Source organism: Schistocerca gregaria, chromosome 2 (assembly GCF_023897955.1).
Source record: "Schistocerca gregaria isolate iqSchGreg1 chromosome 2, iqSchGreg1.2, whole genome shotgun sequence".
Taxonomy (NCBI): Eukaryota; Metazoa; Arthropoda; class Insecta; order Orthoptera; family Acrididae; genus Schistocerca; species Schistocerca gregaria.
In genome coordinates this window covers 624,885,143-624,906,749 of record NC_064921.1, presented here as the reverse complement: position 1 = coordinate 624,906,749, position 21,607 = coordinate 624,885,143, and the positions used below count along the sequence as shown (strand labels likewise).

At 40.9% G+C, this 21,607-nt stretch overlaps 1 protein-coding gene across 1 annotated transcript in view; it reads right to left on the bottom strand.

The window, feature by feature from the left end:
• Positions 1-5,664, bottom strand: part of LOC126334633 (damage-control phosphatase ARMT1-like) — a 127,017-nt gene extending 121,353 nt beyond the window's left edge. Inside the window, exon 1 of the mRNA XM_049997069.1 lies at positions 5,235-5,664. The gene's annotated coding sequence lies outside the window, so the exon portion shown is untranslated. The remainder of the gene's footprint in view (positions 1-5,234) is intronic.
• Between the last annotated feature and the right edge of the window lie 15,943 nt (positions 5,665-21,607).

Sequence of the window (21,607 nt, the reverse complement as noted above, 5' to 3'; positions counted from 1 at the left end):
TCTTTCCTCCCTACTTTCATTCTATACTCTGATGCTAACTGGTTAGTGCATTTTATTGTTAACATTTGATCAACGCGATGATATAGACCACTGAATACCATTTTGGATCTAAACTACTGAAGGCAGCTGGGATAAAAACAGACTGTCAATGGCATGTGCATTATAGCCTGAACATTTTACTGTAGTAGATAATCACAGCCGGCAATCAACAATACTACATCTCAGCAAGCACTACCATATGATAGAAAATCACTGCTAAAGTCTCCATAAAAACTAATTCTCGATTTAAGTCTCCACAACCTTATTAAAACTGTCTGCAGCTACAGCTGATTTCCCGAGCTTAAGATATTTCTTTACTTCTTATATGAACAGCCATCGACAGGTGTACAAGTAACTTCAGAAGTGCTCCACAAACATATGTTGGGAACTTTGGTGTTCACATTTTATATAATAATGTTGATAATATTCTCAGACTATTTGTTGGGGACACAGTTTTCTATAAGGAAGTACTGTGTGAAAACACCTGCACAGATAAACGTTCAGATGTTGATAAAATTTCAAGGTGATGCTAAGATGGGCAACACGCTTCAAATAGAAAGATGAATTTGCGCACTTCACAAAACGCTTAAGTGTAGGAACATATAACTACAACATCAATTAGTCACAACCGGGACAAGTCAATTCAAGCAAATATCTCCGATACACCGTTTTTTAGGTATAGCAAACGGTAGTCCTCTGTTCGTTGGCAGTACAGTAGGAAATGCGATCAGTCTACATACGAGTTTGCTTAGAAGCACCTTTGTGCACCATATTAGAATGATGGCTTTTTTTTAAAAAAAAAATGTTTTATTTAGCACTTAACAGTTTCACATAATAACAGAGAGAACAAACTAATCTGAAAAGTGATTATACAAATTACACCACTTTCACATTTCAGTCGTTTATGCGGAAATTATCCATAGAGTTATTTCCTAGATGACGCACTAGTGGAATTCACGTTATAGTTTCTTTTTTTTCCTTCTTCTTCTTCCATGAGGTTTCATGTCAGGATACTATCATAAGCTATACATACTGGAATTTTGAGGATATTCGAGCATGTGAGCCTGTATTTAGGCTTACGAGTTACTTTCTCGTATTCATTGCATTAATATGCTGTACTGTAAGTTGTCTGTTATTTTAAGTCCAAAAATTATGTGAAATGTTTGTGCCATGATCCACGTTGTTGCGTGTCGCTTTGCTTTGGGAAGCGATTTTGATCCGAGTATCTTGCGTATGTTCGTTCTATTGAACTGTCGAATCATGTCCCTTGTTGTGTGCCACATCTGAACAAATTTCGGGCACTCAAAACGATGTTCGATTGTGTCCTCCGAAATACGATTTCCACATTCGGCTGACGGTTTTAACTGGATGGAGAAAAGTTTGGAGTTGGTGGCTACTGTCCGGTTTATCACTTTGTACCAAGTCGATCTGGCGCCTTCTGGTATTACTTTCATCGCTAAGTTTTCACAAACAATTTTCCAGTTGTGCTGCGGTAGTCGCAGCTCCCGTTTATTAGGAACTCGTATTCTTTTGAGAGCTATGGCCATGTTACGAACTTTTCCCTGTTTTAGGACGTCTGCTGGTATGCAGCTTTTATTGAGATAATAATTTCGGACAACGTTTAATAAGTGTGGGATACTGAGAACATAAACCGGCGTTAAGTGTGAGGGACCAGTACCAAACAGGGCTGGTTCTGAAGAAAGGCAGCACGAAAGATAACAGGTTTGTTTGACCTACGGGAGCACATCACGAGCTGCTGAAAAAACTGAACAGATAGACGCTTGAAGGAGACGCAAAGTATCCTTTGAAATCTTACTTACTGTGTTTATAGAACCAGGTTTAAATGAGAAATCTAGCAATGTACTGCAATCCCTTACGTATGGCTGCATCAGAGATCGGAAGACAATATTAGACTAATTGCAGTGGGCAAATGGGCGTTTAACCAAACCATTCTTTCCACGCTCCGTAGGGGAATGGCATAGCAAGAAAGTCCTAATAAATGGTACAATGAAAGGTACCCTCTGAAATGCTCTTCACAGTGGTTTGCATACTATAAATTTAGATCTATTATTATGGCACAGCACTGTAAATGTTGATCAACACATCTAAAAGCTTTTTTTCCATACACAGAATGACTTCATTTAAAGTATACAGGAACTTCGTCTTCTTACAGTACAAATAATTCGCAGACCAAAATTCCTCTTCCAAATTTTTTTCGTCACTAATTTAGTCAATAATAAATACTAAATTAATTTTTTCATGAGAACGATGTTCTGAACCGCCTGTGGCTTTAACTGGCAATTATGTGCGACTATTAAGGTATGCGAATAACTTCCTGGTCAGTATCGAAAATCAGCGGTGGAAATGTGCATGAGACAGTATTGGACGTTCGTTGGAAGGCATTCACCAAGTAGTCCTGGTGACCCGTTCAAGAGGAGGTATGTCGTCTTTCGCTGTGTCAGTGAAAATACGGACATCTTTTCACTGACTATTCCGAAAATCTTTAAGATTTGTGTAAATTTCACTTTCACGCAACTTAGAACAATGGGACAGTTTAGTTGCCATATTCATTACATTAGTGAGCAAAAAAGGCACACTGTTTTACTATCCAGCTTATGAATATAGCGTGAATGGCTGCCTGAAAAAGTAATCTGAGTTCTTGCACCAAACATCAAGAAAAAAAAACTATCTGTAACAGTTATTCCTTGTTTCGATACATAAACGAAATGCAACGTAAGCCCTTTACGGTACCTATGTTAACTACACTAAGTGCTGACGCCTGAACTTTGATCGAACAGTGAAACATCACTTAACTTCGCGGTAGTATAAGTATTCCATTATTCCATGCTTTGCAGGCAAAAGACCTTGTAAAATGTTATCGATATTGCTTATTAAGGTCTTATCTCACTTCCTTGTCCGTTTTTACATAATTTGACCTCGGTATAAACATGTTCCTTGATATAACATCCATCTAAATGTTTTTTCACGATTTATGATAATTTATGTAATTTAATTAATCTATGGATTTAATTTCAAAAGCAGTGCTCTGTAAAAGAAAAGTTAAAACTTTACATGTAATACTGGTTCATGCATAGGGTATGTAGGATTGTAATGGTGTAAGACTAGGAGGAAGACGCCTCTGCAACGAAACTGGTTTCGCGGTAAAAGAAAATGTGGAATTGGCGGTCGAAGTGCAAAGTTCCTATGTGACATGAGTCAGACGGTGACTAGCTGGAACACATTCGCATCTGGCGAACTGACGAAGCATGAACAGCAAGATTACGTATCATAGCCTCGGATGTGGACGTAGTTTGGCCTATTATTCAGGGCATACTCTGGCTGCCTTTTTCTCTACGCTGAAAAGCCGACGCTAATAAGAAAATTTTCAGAGCGTTACACAGCAATAGCCATGGATACTTTTGCCTCCTTCTTTTGAATAGCCATTGTAGATCGACACTGCCACTACCTTTATCTCAAACTATCAGTTGAGTACTGCAAAATAGCATGGACCAGTATGTGCCTTTTTTTTCAATTGTAAGTTCGTGTTTTGTAAACTTTGTGTTGAGCATCGCATTTTATCCTTAGTAGTTTACCTAGTCAGAGGCCGGCCGGAGTGGCCGTGCGGTTCTAGGCGCTACAGTCTGGAGCCGAGCGACCGAACGGTCGCAGGTTCGAATCCTGCCTCGGGCATGGATATGTGTGATGTCCTTAGGTTAGTTAGGTTTAATTAGTTCTAAGTTCTAGGCGACTGATGACCTCAGAAGTTAAGTCGCATACTGCTCAGAGCCATTTGAACCTAGTCAGGGTCCTGTCCCTTGTGCTACGATGTTTCCGAGTATCCTGTCTTATTGAGCAAAAGTCACTTCAGTAAACTTTCACTATAGTTAATAAACATTGTGCAGTAATAAATTTCATAGTTAGTCAGTAAGAATAAGTTTTGAAATACTTCACGTAATTTTCATAAAGCGATAGTTAAAGTTTCATCACAGTACAATTATTAAGAGAAGATTTTAAGTGCGAGTATTCAGCTTTCAGATTTTTCCCACTGAAATAACAATGTTTATAAGTTCATATGTTATGTAGTTACCAATGCTTCTAATATTGTGTCGCGACTTAAGTGTTCAGTCTAGATCCGAGTCTGCTGATTAGACTAGTTGATTTTAATTTCATAATATAATAACACTACTCAAGAGGTGCAATTTTTCATTCTTGTAGCGTGTGTTTACTACAGCAAGCAAATAGCTACAACTATTCAAACTATCCTAGTTTCAGGTACACATGCCCCATCAGAAGTAAACAGTATAAGAAAGTGAATACTACTTGGGAACACAAACAATACTCATTAAAATGATGCAATTATTTGAAAACTACTTCAATGGTAGTAATTTCCAATAATTAAACTGACAAAAGAATCCTTTGTTCAAGTTATTGGAGCTGCATCACTAGAAATAATTATTTGCCTATAATGATCATTAGCTTCCCACTGTAATGTACAGATAGTGAGTGTTGTTGAGAGACAGTTGTTGCCTAAAGATAGTAATACTCCTCCTGTGTAGTTCATGTCAGACCACTGGTACATTACTGGCTAAACTGCGCCACTGCCTTGCATCTTATCGACAAAACAGAATTTCAGTATCAAGTAAAGTCAGTCCCAATGGTTATCTTCCTTAATGTTACCATGCTACTACTTGATATAACTTCGCCTAATTAGGCTGGCGAACGTTTCCTGGCAGATTACGTTATTACTGATAGAACCTCGGTTCGATTCTCTTTTGTTCTGCTACTTCTTCCCTTCAATAGAAATGTTTTAGAGAAACGATAACAGTCCTAAACGTTTTCATTAAGTACGATCACGGTCAAATAAGTATTCTTTCACAGGAGTAACATTAGCAGTATATTGGTAATACAATAGCAGCCGGTAGTGCTAGAGCCTACTGAGATAACCTTCCAAGAACATTCTAACTAATTGCTTTCTCTCCAATACACCATGTGCTACTAATAATGCAACAATAGTCACCCCTTTGAAATATCAAAACGCGAAGGACAGCTTTTGCGGTTAACAGAGATTTTAGTCGCTCATTTCTTCGCAAAACTCACAATGTACATTTATTACTGCTAAGGTGGAATTCACTATTTCCAATTGTTCGAGGCCCCACGAGAACCTATTGATTAAAAGTAATTTTCCTTATACTTACCTCGCGGAGTTAGTGATCTATTCTACTTCTTCGAAGGATGGTATCTCAGCTTCACCAGTCGTTTGCGATCTTCGCATTTGTGTGAAAATGAATAAGAAACAACAGTGCAGCCTGGTCACTTTAAATTCTAACAGATCGCCTACAAATGATTTTCAGCTGCACAGAATTTTGATTCGTGTATGTGTAGGCGTTTACATCCTTATGTTAATTAGACTAGAGTTTTGTTGACAAGGCGATTATCAGAGTAGACACAAAGCAAAGATTATCGAACAAGGAACATATCACGCGGAACACATCGGTATAGGTTTTGAATATTTTTGCTGGATCTTTTCGTGAAAAAATATTTTCTGCCTTTATGACTTTGATTTTTCAAGACTTTAAGGAGCCTTTTGCATGGCATATTCGAGCTCTTGCGTATACAAATAAGTGTCCCCTTTTGTAAATAGCAGTGTAAAACTTCCACATGAAAAAACTTTTGTTTGCTTTGGCCTGTACTTGAGTTTCAATATGCCGTTTTACAACTAATCATAATGCATGTCAGCAATCCCTAATGTAGTCTACATGAAAAAATAATGTACTACGATTTTGTAAAACGTGCAAGCAAAATTGGAATATTAACTAAGTAATTCCGCAAAATGGTCCAGAAGCCAAGAATCAAGTAAGTCAGCTGTCTATGAGTGCGTAACCTCTGTTTTGAAAGAAACTGATGAAGAACAGCAAACAGCAATCATATTTTTAAACTTAAACAGTCCTTTCCATACGATAATCCCCAAAATTCCTCTAAACAAGCTTGAATGCTATGACATGAGGGGCCTCTCTAAATGAATGGAGTTATTCATTTCTTAGTAAAAACAACTAAGCAGTTGTGGTTATTGTGGTCTTCAGTCCTGAGACTGGTTTGATGCAGCTCTCCATGCTACTCTATCCTGTGCAAGCTTCTTCATCTCCCAGTACCTACTGCAACCTACATCCTTCTGAATCTGCTTAGTGTAGTCATCTCTTGGTCTCCCTCTACGATTTTTACCCTCCACGCTGCCCTCTAATACTAAACTGGTGATCCCTTGATACCTCAGAACATGTCCTACCAACCGACCCCTTCTTCTGGTCAAGTTATGCCACAAACTTCTCTTCTCCCCAATCCGATTCAATACTTCCTCATTAGTTATGTGATCTACCCATCTAATCTTCAGCATTCTTCTGTAGCACCACATTTCGAAAGCTTCTATTCTCTTCTTGTCCAAACTATTTATCGACCATGTTTCACTTCCATACATGGCTACACTCCATTCAAATACTTTCAGAAAAGACTTCCTGACACTTAAATCTATACTCGATGTTAACAAACTTCTCTTCTTCAGAAATGCTTTCCTTGCCATTGCCACTCTACACTTTATATCCTCTCTACTTCGACGATCATCAGTTATTTTGCTCCCCAAATAGCAAAACTCCTTTACTACTTTAAGTGTCTCACTTCCTAATCTAATTCCCTCAGCATCACCCGACTTAATTCGACTACATTCCATTATCCTCGTTTTGCTTTTGTTAATGGTCATCTTATATCCTCCTTTCAAGAAACTATCCATTCCGTTCAACTGCTCTTCCAAGTCCTTTGCTGTCTCTGACAGAATTACGATGTCATCGGCGAACCTCAAAGTTTTTATTTATTCTCCATGGACTTTAATACCTACTCCGAATTTTTCTTTTGTTTCCTTCACTGCTTGCTCAATATACAGATTGAATAACATCGGGGAGAGACTACAGCCCTGTCTCACTCCCTTCCCAACCACTGCTTCCCTTTCATGTCCCTCGACTCTTATGACTGCCACCTGGTTTCTGTACAAATTGTAAATAGCCGTTCGCTCCCTGTATTTTACCCCTGCCACCTTCAGAATTTGAAAGAGAGTATTCCAGTCAACATTGTCAAAAGCTTTCTCTAAGTCTACAAATGCTAGAAACGTAGGTTCGCCTTTCCTTAATCTTTCTTCTAAGATAAGTCGTAGGGTCAGTATTGCCTCACGTGTTCCAACATTTCTACGGAATCCAAACTGATCTTCCCCGAGGTCGGCTTCTTCTAGTTTTTCCATTCGTCTGTAAGGAACTCGCGTTAGTATTCTGCAGCTGTGACTTATTAAACTGATAGTTCGGTAATTTTCACATCTGTCAACACCTGCTTTCTTTGGGATTGGAATTATTATATTCTTCTTGAAGTCTGAGGGTATTTCGCCTGTTTCATACATCTTGCTCACCAGATGGTAGTGTTTTGTCAGGACTGGCTCTCCCAAGGCCATCAGTAGTTCCAATGGAATGTTGTCTACTCTGGGGGCCTTGTTTCGACTCAGGTCTTTCAGTGCTCTGTCAAACTCTTCACGCAGTATCGTATCTCCCATTTCATCTTCATCTACATCCTCTTCCATTTCCATAATATTGTCCTCAAGTACATCGCCCTTGTATAGACCCTCTATATACTCCTTCCACCTTTCTGCTTTCCCTTCTTTGGTTAGAACTGGGTTTCCATCTGAGCTCTTAATATTCATACAAGTGGTCCTCTTTTCTCCAAAGGTCTCTTTAATTTTCCTGTAGGCAGTATCTATCTTACCCCTAGTGAGATAAGCCTCTACATCCTTACATTTGTCCACTAGCCATCCCTGCTTAGCCATTTTGCACTTCCTGTCGATGTCATTTTTGAGACGTTCCAAGCAGAGTACCGGGTACCGGCTGTTATCAGCATCAAGTAGTCAATGTGAGGACGTAAATGTGGAGCACAAATGGAAAAAATTCAAGAGCATCGTTTAATATGCCTTCGACAATTACGTTCCTACAAGATTTTAAGGGATGAAATAGACCCAACAGTGGTTTAATAGCCGTGTTACAAAACTGCTATGTAAACAAAGACTGCTTCATCACAGATTTAAGGGAAGTCAAAACCTGGCTGACAAACAAAAGCTGAACAATAAGCGCAAAGAGAGCAATGAAAGAAGCGTTCAATGGCTTTTAAAGAAAAATTTTGTCAACCTATCTGAGTAAAACCCATAAGAGGTTTTGGTCCTTCTTAAAATCAGTAAACGGCTCGAAATCCCCTATTCATTCACCAATGAGCATAGTGGCACCGAAACGGAATGTAACGGAAAGAAGGCCGAAATACTGAATTCGGTCTTCCGAAATTGTTTCACAGCAGCAGATCGTAACACGGTCCCTCCTTTTAGTCGACCGCAGCTCGTGTTATAGTGGGTATCGTTGCTGCCTCTGGCTCACGAGGTCGCGGGTTCGATTCCCGGCCGGAACGGGGATTTTCTCGGCCCAGGGACTGGATGCTTCTGTTGTTCTCAGCATTTCATCATCATTCGGGAAAGTGGCGAGATTGTACAATGCAAGGGTTGGGAATTTGTACGGGCGCTGCTAACTACGCAGTTGAGCACCCACATAATTAAATATCATGATCATCATCATCATCCTTTCAATCATCGTACGAACGTCGAAATGGCAGATAACTGAGGCCCAACCATGGAACAGAAAATCATCTACATTCGCTTGATAGTGAATGGACAAAAAAATGGTTCAAATGGCTCTGAGCGCTATGCGACTTAACTTCTGAGGTCATCAGTCCCCTAGAACTTAGAACTACTTAAACCCAACTAACGTAAAGGATATCACACACATCCGTGCCCGATGCAGGATTCGAACCTGCGACCGTAGCGGTCGCGCGGTTTCAGACTGTAGCGCCTAAAACCGATCGTCCATACTGGCCGGCAGTGGATAACAGGACCATATGAGATACGTGTAAGTTTCTACAAATATTATGCGACAGAATTTGCTCCCCTTCTAGCAGCAGTATGTCGTAGATCGTGGGGACAATAGAAGGTACCTAGCGACAGGAAAAAAATGCGGGTAAGTCGGTTTTCAAGAGGGATCGTAGGACAGATGCATATAATTATAGGCCTATATTGTAGAATTATGGAACCTGTTTTATGCTCAAGAATTATGACGTTTCTGGAGGACGAAGATCTCATCTATAAAAACAACATGGATTCCGCAAACAGAGAAACTCAGTTCGCTCTGTAGAACTGTAGGAAACGGCGCCCAGCTTGATGCCGTGTTAAGACTTCAGGAACGCGTTTGGCGCCGTCCCGCACTGCCGATTAGAGAAAAAGATACGAGCTTACCGAACATCGGACCAGATTTGCGACTGGATTCAAGGCTTTAGTGCAGATGGAACTCAATAGGTCGGTCTTGACGGAACAAAATCGATAGATCTAAAAGTACGTTCCATAGTACCCCAGGGAAGTGTGATAGAACTATCACTGTTCTCAATGTATACTAGATGTCTCTCCTACGGGTGTCTGGTTCATTTTCTCTGGTGTTTTGGAACATATCTGCAGTTTAGTTTTTGCAATACCGTTCGTCACTTGTTTCATGTGACGCCCAGTATCAGCGGATAGCTGAATTTTACCTACCCATTCGATTGAACGGTCCCAAATTAATCTAGTGCGGTACTCGTTTTATCGATCTGTGTTAACAGGGTTAGTAAAACAACAGGAATAACCAGTATTCCAGCAGTGACTGAATCGCCCAGTACCTCGCTTATTGCTATTGCTATGCAGCAGCGCTGATCAGTCGCTACTGGAGTACCAGTTATTCTTCGTGTTTTACCATCCCTGTTACTACATACTGATAAAACTAGACTAGTTTTGGACGGCTCAAACGAATGGAGACCTAAAAGTCCTCATCGAAAATTATCTTATCCGTAACGGGAAACGAACCTAAGCTTTCCTTCAGCACTGCGCATCGCATGAAATACTTAATAAGCGCTATTTGTCTGGGCTGACTCCAACTGCCCATTGCAAAAACGCAATTACAAATAATTGTCGAAACACCAGAGAACATGCGCGTAACGACTCTTGGGTGAGACGTCCTGTATAAACGATCTAACAGTTAAGTGATGGAAACTGTTTAAGACTTCGCAGATGACGAGTTTATCCGTAAGTGAGTAGTAATGCCAGAAAACAGCATCAATTTGCAGAATGACTTGCAGAGGAGAATGGTGCAGACATGGAGTTGACAATGCGCGCAAATAAATGTAACATATTGTGCACACATAGGAAAAGAAATACACTAATGTAAAATTACGCTATTGATGACAAATGTGCTGGAAACAGTATCTACCGTAAAATATCCTGGAACAACTATCCAGAGCGACCTTAAGTGGAATGACACTTAAACAAATAGTAGAAAAAGCGGATGCCAGACTGAAATCCATAGGAAGAATCTTAAATATATGTAACTCATCCATAAAGCAAGTGGCTTACAAAGTGCTTGTTCGACCGATTCTTCAGTATTGTTCATCAGTTTGGGATCCTGACCAGGTAGGGCTGATAGGTGCGATAGAGAAGATCCAACGAAGATAGACGCGTTTCGTCACGGGATCGTTTAGTCGACGAGAGAACGTCACAGAGTTGCTCAACGAATTCCAGTGGCACACATCACAAAAGAGGCGCCTCGCATAACAGAGAGGCTTTCTATTGAAATTTCGAGAGAACACTTTTCGGGAAGAGTCGACCAAATTTTACTTCCTCCCACATACATCTCGCGATAAGACCATGACATGAAAATTAAGAAGTTAAGAGCCGGTACAGAAGCATTCTTCCCGTGCACCATTTGCGAGTGGAACAGGGAAAGAAGGGGGAGGGGGGAGATTAGTTAGTGGTACCATAAGTACCCTTCGGCACACACCGTTAGATAGCTTTCGGAGTATGATGCAAATGTAGATGCAGATATCTTTTTAAGGCTCCTACAAGGATGAGTAAATGAGCAGTTAGTAGTGAGTGCAGCTCAGGGGATTTTCTGAATCCAAAAGAGAGAGGATTACTAAAGGAAGCAGAGCTAGATAGTCTTGTAAATCATTGTTTCAGATATCACAAGTGCTACCATTACGTTTATATTACGGGCACACTACTATATATTAGAAAATGTAATTGCGAATTTAGGCAGTATGAGAAAAAATTGCGATATACGCAGTCATAATACAAGATTAAAAGGAAATTTGCATAAAACACCAGCTAATACAAATTGTCCTTAGTAAGAGTAGCGTTCCCTAGGGCAGCGACTATGGAAACAGCAATCAATGGTTTCCGAGTAAGTGGTTTATGGCCGGTGGGTAGACATGTTTTTACTGAAGGTATCTTTCCTCCCTTGTCGGCCGTTGTGGCCGAGCGGTTCTAGGCGCTTCAGTCCGGAACCGCGCGACTGCTCCGGTCGCAGGTTCGAATCCTGCCTAGGGGAAGGATGTGTGTGATGTCCTTAGGTTAGTTAGGTTTAAGCAACTCTAAGTTCTAAGGGACTGATGACCTCACATTTTGAGTCCTATAGCGCTCAGAGCCATTTGAACCATTTTTACTCCCTCATCTTACACCGGCCAGCCTGAACCTCAAAGGGGGGAGCATGAAGCGTCCAGACCCCCTCATTCAACTGCATACATCCTCAGACTCTCCAGACACGTCGAATGCATTTCATGACTTTGTTTCAGCAAACTAAGTTAGTCCTCTTCCATCAACCAGTGTAGATGGTCCAATAATGAAACGTCGTAAGTATGATACGGCTTCTGAAATAATTGTACCTGGAACTCTTCATAAGGCAACTCTTCATGACGCAACCGACAAAACGTAGCGCAAATAAGCGACGGCTGTTTGCAGAAACGAAAATGATGACTGAAGTTACAAAGTCTTCAGATGGCAACGAGACTTCCTGGCTTGCATGTTGAGAATCATTTCAGGAAGACTGGATGCAGTCTGATAAATGTAAAGGAAGGTCACACGAAAACTGTGCTGAATTAGCAAATGATAGTTGTTTGGAATAATTACATTCTTCTTCAAATCTGAATTCTCCTTGTCTCGTGTCTATTGGACACCAAGTGAAATAGTGTAGCCGTGGCTGACTCAGAGATATCAGCAGATTCTTAAACCAGGTGATAGCAATGATCAAATTATGCTCTGTGTAAAACTCTACCAGGTGACTTTCTCTTTCATTCCTTTTCCCCTGTCCATATTCTCCTACAATTTTTTATTCTCTTCCTCTTCCCTCTACTGAATTTAAGTCACCCATCACAGTTAAGTTTTCCTCTCTCTTAGCTACCCAGGTAATTTCTGTCACCTAATCATACACACTTTCAGTATCTTCATCATCTAAAGAACTAGTTAGCACATAAAATTGTCTTCTGTGATGGGTGTTCGCTTTGTGTCTGTCTTGCTTATGATAATTCGTTTACTATGCTGCGCATAGTGGCTTACCCGCATTCCTACTTTTTTTATGCATTACGTATTAGACCTCCTATGTTACCTCTGTCTGATTTTGTATTAGGCTTGTCTCACCCCAGCAGAAGTGCTGCTCATTCAGTTACTCGACGTTGCTAATCCCCGGCATATATATAACTTAAACCTACCCATTTCCCTTTTTCAGTTTTCCAATCGACCTGTCTGAATAAGGGATTTAACATTCCACGCTTAGATCCTTAGGATGCTTGTTTTGTTTTTCCTTATGTCTACATCCACGTGAGTAGTTCATGCCTGGCGATCCAAATGGGGGACTATTCTACCCCCGGAATATTTTACCCATGAGAATATCATCGCCATTTAACCATACAGTAGAGATGCACGTCCTTAGGGAAAGAAACATCTGTAGTTTCCCTTGCTTTCAGCTGTTCGCAGTACAGCACAGCAAGGGCATGTTTGGTGATGTTACGAGACCCGATTAGTCATCCAGACAGTGGCGCCTACAACTACTGAAAGGGCTTAACTGCTCCGGTGGCATATGAACACATGCTAACCAGTATACCAGGTGTGAAATATTTTTACAGTACCGCTGCTAATAATTAACTTTTAAGTGACCGCCGTGGAACAAACTGTTTCACCAACGACAGAAGAAAAAGCCAGTAAGAAATTTTGGCAACCTGAAAAGTGGAAAATAAACACTGAAAAGAGGCAAAGATAAGGATAACTAATAATTTACGCTGTTCCATTTTTGCATCTACTGAGTATTGCGCATAATTATCAATGTTGGAGAGAAATTGATGTCAGAAATAACCTAAGAGAATATAAGAAAAAATGTAATGAGAGTTTGAACTGATCTTGTGCTAAGATTTTCCGCGATACAAAGCGACGAAAAGTAGTAATAGGCCAAATAACTGACTGAGAGACGCGCAAATTCTTAATTGTTACTGATTACCTCAGCTACTCTGGTGATAACATCTTAAGTCTTGGGTTGTATTGTCGAATAAAGAAATTAAATGTTTAAAAATACACATTAAAATACAATAAAAATAAACATTGAAACCCAATATTTGAACTGCCAAATCACACCTGTCACGAAACTCAGTGCTGTTAACAGAACCTCATAAGTAATGTGTTCATGGAGAAACCTTTGTGTTTACTACTATTTACATGAGGTTATGTCTCCCATTGTGTACAATTTCTTCAATTGTTAAATGAGCCTTCTATACTTAAATTACAATATACAACTGTTATAATGATTTCACTGTTTTGTGTGTTCAGGTGCTAAAGGCCTCCGTGATTATCATACACGTAACCACAGAGTTGGTTATCAATGTTCTTTGCTAATAATGTCTCATATCAAACACTTCTGCGAAGGGTTTTAACACCAAACCCAAAGAGGAAGAAGAACCAAGTGATTAAAGGAAACCACCACATTCAAATACAGTGTTGTCAGACAACGTGGTAACACTCTGCAACTCTGTTGTGAAACATTTCTCAGTATACTGACACCATTAAACAAGCACAGGGTCATATAGGTGTTCACAAACTTTAAGAAAGGCAACTGCCATGCCCAAGAAGATACCCGGGTGAAAATCACAAGGAGATCAAGTTTGGAGGTACAGAGAATTTGCAGTGTAGATGTCTCTGAATTGCATTATTCAACAGAAAAAACATCCCATGTTTATCTGCCAACAGATCTTGTATCAGAATTAATAAACTATGAAGAACGTCAAAAGGAGAAAGAGACGAACAAGAGAAAGTCACCTGCAAGCATTTTTACATCAAACGTGGACAATAATACTTATGGTTTCAAAGACGAACATCTGTGTTTTCAAAGATAATTTTAACTGGTTTATCCAATTAGACTGATATTGGGTACTTTGCAGAACCATAACTGTAGTATTAAAGTTAATGATGCGTAAAGCAGTATGGAAATATACAAACTCCACAGTTCGTAATAAAAATGACGTTCATCTCAATTTTTTGCAAACGACAGATGTGCATCATTGATAATAAGTTACGAATTTGACGCCATTGGTGTATTCAACACTATTTATTAACATCGTTATGAATAACAATTTAAGAAAAAGAAAAAGAAAGAGAGAGGATCAAAATATTGAAATTCATGTCCATGCAAACATTGGTATCTGAATCTTAAAAGTGATGTATTATAAGTATAACCGAATATATTTGGTAGGCTAATGCAAGTTTACTGTACAAACACACTGTAACACCAAGCAAATTTCACAATACGAGGATCATTCAATAATTGAAGAGACAACCTGGTCTGGGGAAGAAACTGCTAGTACGGCAAGTTTGGTACTTTTATGGCTTTAAGTTGGGATCAATGGGATGAGCCCTGATCAGCTAATGTATCAAGTCGAATTGATGACATTATTCGTGCCGACCGCCGTGTGACTGTGGAAATGATAGTTGATAAGGTTCAATTAGTACTAGTGCAGTTCATAACATTATCTATAACAAGCTGCAATACAGCAAAAAATGTGCAAGATGGTTCCCAAAGGGCTTGACGCGGCTACACCAGGAAACAAGGTTGCGAGTGTGCACAGAGCTAAAGGAGCGTTATGAAAGGGCACTTACGCAACAAAATTTTAGCTTGTGATGAAACTTAGGTTCACTATTATGAGCTAGAATCAGAAAGACAAAGCATGGATTGCAAGTACACCAACTCAAACAGTCAAGAAAAAATTCTAAACCCAAGCATGAGCAGGAAAAGTCATGTTGACGGCGTTTTGGGATGCTGAAGGTCCAGTTTTTTGTGATTATCCCGAAGAGCAGCGTACAATGAACAGCTAGTACTACACGGATTTGATTTTAAACAAGGTGAGCCAGCCATGAGAGAGAGACGTCGTGGACCTTAGAGGACAGGTGTGATTCTCCAGCAAGACAACGCACGTCCGCATAGTGCTCAACTAACCCGTGAAACCATCGACAAAATGGGCTGGGAAATACTGCCTCATCCCCCTTACAGTCCTGATTTAGCACCTAGTGATTTCCATTAGTTTGGTGCACTGAAGGAGGCATTACGTGGGAAGAGATTCCAGGACAACGAAGAAGTTTGTGGGAAATGGGTTCAAACATCAAGATAAAGAGTTCTTTGCAGCCGGAATAAAAAAGCTTGCAGCCCGTTGGAACAAGTGCATAAATGTTGGTACCATTGGTTGGCCATCGTCATAAGCTAATGCTCTCGAGCTGATGAAGAAGGAGAGGCGTTATTGGCTAAACTCTTGTGGATATTATTGGTGTCCCATTGTCATTAGATAGAAAGGCGCTATTCTGCACTTACGCTGGAGAAGGGTTATTGGTTGAAATTCCTCCTACTGCTAATAGTTGGCCGTCATCACTAGATGCGAAATGAACAGAGCAAGAGGGGGAATGTTTACCCAAAACATTATTGTCCGCCGAGGTGACTTGCAGTGCGTTGTTTATGTTGCTCGCGCACCGCGGTCGCTTATTCACTTCCTTGACAACGGGGAGCCAAGATGCTGGAAGCCTATAGCCGTCCTCTCTATGAAACTACATGCATTCTTGGAAATTTCAACCGCTTCTCGGACCTTTCTTCTGCAGATGTTTGTTTCCTTAGCCAGCACACGTACGTTATTGAAATCGATGTCAGATCCACAGTTCTCATGATGTTCCGCTACTGCCGATCATTATATATGTTAGTGTGAAGAACTTCTTCTTATGTCCATGCTTTGACATTAAAAATCTATACACCAACATGCCTATTGATGAAACTCCTGAGATCATACGGAAAAAGCTCTTAAAATTTAAAAAAAAGAAGATTCATGCAGGATGTATTTGAACTGCTTAAGCTATGGAGCTTTCCTTGTCATTTAACTACCTCATTTTTAATACGATTAACCATCAAAATGATGAACAAGGCGTCGGGTGCTGGCTTTCAGGCATATGTGCTGACATCTTTGTTAACTATCCGAAACAAAAGTTGTATCTACACAGTGATAAAATGAGCAATCTCATTACTCATCATACATAAGTTGAAGACATCTTTATTCTTTATCAAGGGAGTAACGATGACGCAGAGAGCTTTGCACGTATTTATAAGGTTCTTCTGTAAACAATTTGAAAATATATAGCTTTTCAAAAACTTCTTGTTTTTTGGGTAACCACTCATAGAGTATTTTTTATCAGTACTTGATTCCATTTATATTATTAATGAGAAAGAGCCTATGCAAACACAAGGTGTTCATGCACATACTGCGCCCCCAAGATTTAGTGAACAGTGTCGTGCAAATGGTAACAATAACCAACACAGCTGGAAACCTGTAATAGGCACCGCATGGCAATGGGAGAGGCCAAAAATATAAACGAGGTTACAAGAACAATCAAGAACAAAATTTTAACCATTAAGGCTATACTGATAAGGAAGGGTACAGCCAGCAGGTGCACGATGCACCGCAGACTGGTGGGAATAACTAGTGCGGAATTTAGCTATAACAAAATGCAAACAATCTGCCAGCATCTGATTGAAGTCAACATACTGACAATTATGTTCCAAATAGTGGACAAGGTCATCGAGATTTCGAATCAAGAACTGCACAAGACTCCAGTTGGACGAACACTTAGTTGACATAACCTAAAAGGAGGTACTCAGTCCCCAAGTTAGGAAAATTTAAACAGATCTCGATAGGCCCCCGTTCGACGATCAATGAAGGCGATAGGGTTATAAAGATAATTAAAAATCGTTTTATGAGATATGATCAGAGCAGAAACATCAAAGATGTATTGTGCCAGGAAGATACCACTAACAATGAAAGCGAAGGTGAGGAAACAGTACAAGCAATAGCTAACGCCCAAATATTTGACTTAAATGCACCTATGGAACAAGATACGTGCACCATGACTTTGATATCTCAGGGAGTATTTGATGAATTCCAAAAGCGAGCCTGCATAGTTCAGAACTGCAAAATAGAAACAGCAGTAGGAAGCAAGTCTAACAGAGTCGACATGCAAGCAGTAATCTCTGTTAAAATTCATAATTTTTCTTTACAATGTACTTTCCTACGTTGAGCAAATTGATAGTAAATTGCCCTGTTGGTATGGACACTTTCAGAAAATATCAGGCATAAACTGATATAGGAAAGGGGAAATACCGTTTTACAATAAACGGCCAACAATTCTCGGTAGATTTAGTTAAAACAAACAACAATGAAAAGAACAAGAGCACACCTAAGATATCCACATATAACTTTTTAACCAGCTGTCGTAGTGTTAAATATACAAGGGGTTGAACAGCTACCAGAAGAGGACGTGGATCCTAACACTTCACACAACAAGCTAAGTATAATTGAGTCTGTGCGTTTGACTGAAAGGCCAAAAGAGGAGCTTGAAGAACTAATAATCAGATAGACACATGTTTTTGGGACACACCTATGGAATAATCTACATCTACATGAACACACTGCAAATCGAACCACCTTCACAGTCCTCTATTATTCAAATCTCGTATAGCACGCGGAAAGAACGAAGACCTACATCTTTCCGTACGAGTTCTGATTTCCCTTATTTTATCATGGTGATCGTTTCTCCCTATTTACGTCGGTGTCAATCAAATATTTTCGCATTCGGAGGAGAAGTGTCTGGTAGAGGGTTCATCGAACCACCTTCACAGTCCTCTATTATTCCAATCTCGTATAGCACGCACAAAGAACGAAGACCTACATGTCTCTGTACGAGTTCTGATTTCCCTTATTTTATCATGGTGATCGTTTCTCCCTATTTACGTAGGCGTCAATAAAATATTTTCGCATTCGGGGGAGAAACTTGGTGATTGTAATTTCTTGAGAAGATTTGTCCAAAGAGAAAAACGCCTTTGTTTTAATGAAGTCCATCCCAAATCCTATATACACTCCTGGAAATGGAAAAAAGAACACATTGACACCGGTGTGTCAGACCCACCATACTTGCTCCGGACACTGCGAGAGGGCTGTACAAGCAATGATCACACGCACGGCACAGCGGACACACCAGGAACCGCGGTGTTGGCCGTCGAATGGCGCTAGCTGCGCAGCATTTGTGCACCGCCGCCGTCAGTGTCAGCCAGTTTGCCGTGCCATAAGGAGCTCCATCGCAGTCTTTAACACTGGTAGCATGCCGCGACAGCGTGGACGTGAACCGTATGTGCAGTTGACGGACTTTGAGCGAGGGCGTATAGTGGGCATGCGGGAGGCCGGGTGGACGTACCGCCAAATTGCTCAACACGTGGGGCGTGAGGTCTCCACAGTACATCGATGTTGTCGCCAGAGGTCGGCGGAAGGTGCACGTGCCCATCGACCTGTGACCGGACCGCAGCGACGCACGGATGCACGCCAAGACCGTAGGGTCCTACGCAGTGCCGTAGGGGACCGCACCGCCACTTCCCAGCAAATTAGGGACACTGTTGCTCCTGGGGTATCGGCGAGGACCATTCGCAACCGTCTCCATGAAGCTGGGCTACGGTCCCGCACACCGTTAGGCCGTCTTCCGCTCACGCCCCAACATCGTGCAGCCCGCCTCCAGTGGTGTCGCGACAGGCGTGAATGGAAGGACGAATGGAGACGTGTCGTCTTCAGCGATGAGAGTCGCTTCTGCCTTGGTGCCAATGATGGTCGTATGTGTGTTTGGCGCCGTGCAGGTGAGCGCCACAATCAGGACTGCATACGACCGAGGCACACAGGGCCAACACCCGGCATCATGGTGTGGGGAGCGATCTCCTACACTGGCCGTACACCTCTGGTGATCGTCGAGGGGACACTGAATAGTGCAAGGTACATCCAAACCGTCATCGAACCCATCGTTCTACCATTCCTAGACCGGCAAGGGAACTTGCTGTTCCAACAGGACAATGCACGTCCACATGTATCCCGTGCCACCCAATGTGCTCTAGAAGGTGTAAGTCAACTACCCTGGCCAGCAAGATCTCCGGATCTGTCCCCCATTGAGCATGTTTGGGACTGGATGAAGTGTCGTCTCACGCGGTCTGCACGTCCAGCACGAACGCTGGTCCAACTGAGGCGCCAGGTGGAAATGGCATGGCAAGCCGTTTCACAGGACTACATCCAGCATCTCTAAGATCGTCTCTATGGGAGAATAGCAGCCTGCATTGCTGCGAAAGGTGGATATACACTGTACTAGTGCCGACATTGTGCATGCTCTGTTGCCTGTGTCTATGTGCCTGTGGTTCTGTCAGTGTGATTATGTGATGTATCTGACCCCAGGCATGTGTCAATAAAGTTTCCCCTTCCTGGGACAATGAATTCACGGTGTTCTTATTTCAATTTCCAGGAGTGTAATTTCAATGATACTCTCTCCCTTATTTCGCGATAATACAAAACGTGCAGCCCTTCTTTGAACTTTTTCGATGTACTCCATCAATCCTATCCGGAAAGGATCCCACAAAGTACAGCAGTATTCCAAAAGAGGATGGACAAGCGTAGTGTAGGCAGTCTCCTTAGTAGATCTGTTACATTTTCTAAGTGGCCTGCCGATAAAACGCAGTCTTTGGTTAGCCTTCTCCACAATATATTTTATGTGTTCCTTCCAAATTTTGTTGTTTGTAATTATAATTCCTAAGTATTTAGTTGAATTTACAGCCTTTCGATTTGACCGATTTATCATGTAACCAAAATTCAACAGATTTCTTTTAGCACTCATGTGAATGACCTCACACTTTTCGTTATTTAGGGTCAATTGCAAATTTTCGCACCATACAGATATCTTTTCTAAATGGTTTTGCAATTTTTTTTGATCTTCTGATGATTACTAGTGGATAAACGATAGCTTCATCAGCAAACAACCTAAGATGGGTGCACAGATTATCTCCCAAATCGTTTGTATACATAAGGAACAGCAAAGGGCCTATAACACTTCCGTGGGAATGCCAAAAATCAATTCTGCTGTACTCGATGACTTTCCATCAGTTACTAAGAACTGTGACCTATCTGACTGGAAATCACGAATCCAGTCACACATCTGACGATATTGCATAAGCACACAATTTCCCTACAAGCTGGTTGTGTCGTACAGTGTCAAAAGCCTTCCAGAAATAAAAAAATACGGAATCAATTTAAAATCCCTTGTCAATAGCGCTCAACACTTCATATGTGTAAAGAACTAATTGTGTTTCAGAAAAACGATGTTTTCTAAATCCGTGTTGAGTGCATGTCAATAGACCGTCCTCTTTGAGGTAATTCATAATGTTCAAACACAATATATGTTCCAAAATCCTGCTGCATATCGACGTTAATGATATGGGCATATAATTTAGTGGATTACTCGTACTACCTTTCCTGAATATTGGAGTGTAAAAGGATATAAATGCAAAATGGAGGTGTACTCCCTCAAAACTTTCTGTTTCTCTTCATACCCACTTCTGTAGTTGAAGAAGAAGGCAGAGAGAAAGGAAATTGTTATACTGATAGATTGGGAAATTATATAGCCTATTTTCCCCATACTGTAGTCCTATCTTGGCTGTTGGTTAGCTAGATGGCAGTGTCCACCTCGTACTTGACAAAAGAGGCATAAATAAAATTATTATACCAGTTAGGACACACCCTGACAACCTAGAGGAACAATTACTAAAATTTCACAATGTCAATTATCTCACAATAATAGACCTGAGATGCTCATACCGGCAGGTTGCAGTACATGAGAATAGCCGAAACTGTACAGCCTCTGTGTGCAGGGCCAAATGTTATGATTTTGCATCTTACATTCGGTCTAAATGTCAGTGCAAAGGTATTCATTTCTGCTCTGGATTCAGTCCTGGGGCCTGAACTACTTAGCAGGGTCACTGGTAACGTCTACAATCTAGTAATAGCCACTGCCACATGGGCAGACCATCTAAAACAGTTTGCGCAAGTCCGATACAGGTTTTCGGATTTTGAAGCCACAGCCTATCTAATGAAATCCCGTTTTGGCGAAGAAAAGGTTAAATTCGTTTGCCACTTAATATCTCCGTACGATATACTCCCAGACCCACAGAAGCTTGGCACGATCAAACGCTGTCCTGCAGCAGCTGTCTAGAACCAGCTAAAGGCATATCTAGGCCTAGTATCATTTTTTTAAGAAAATTTGTACCCAAACACCTTT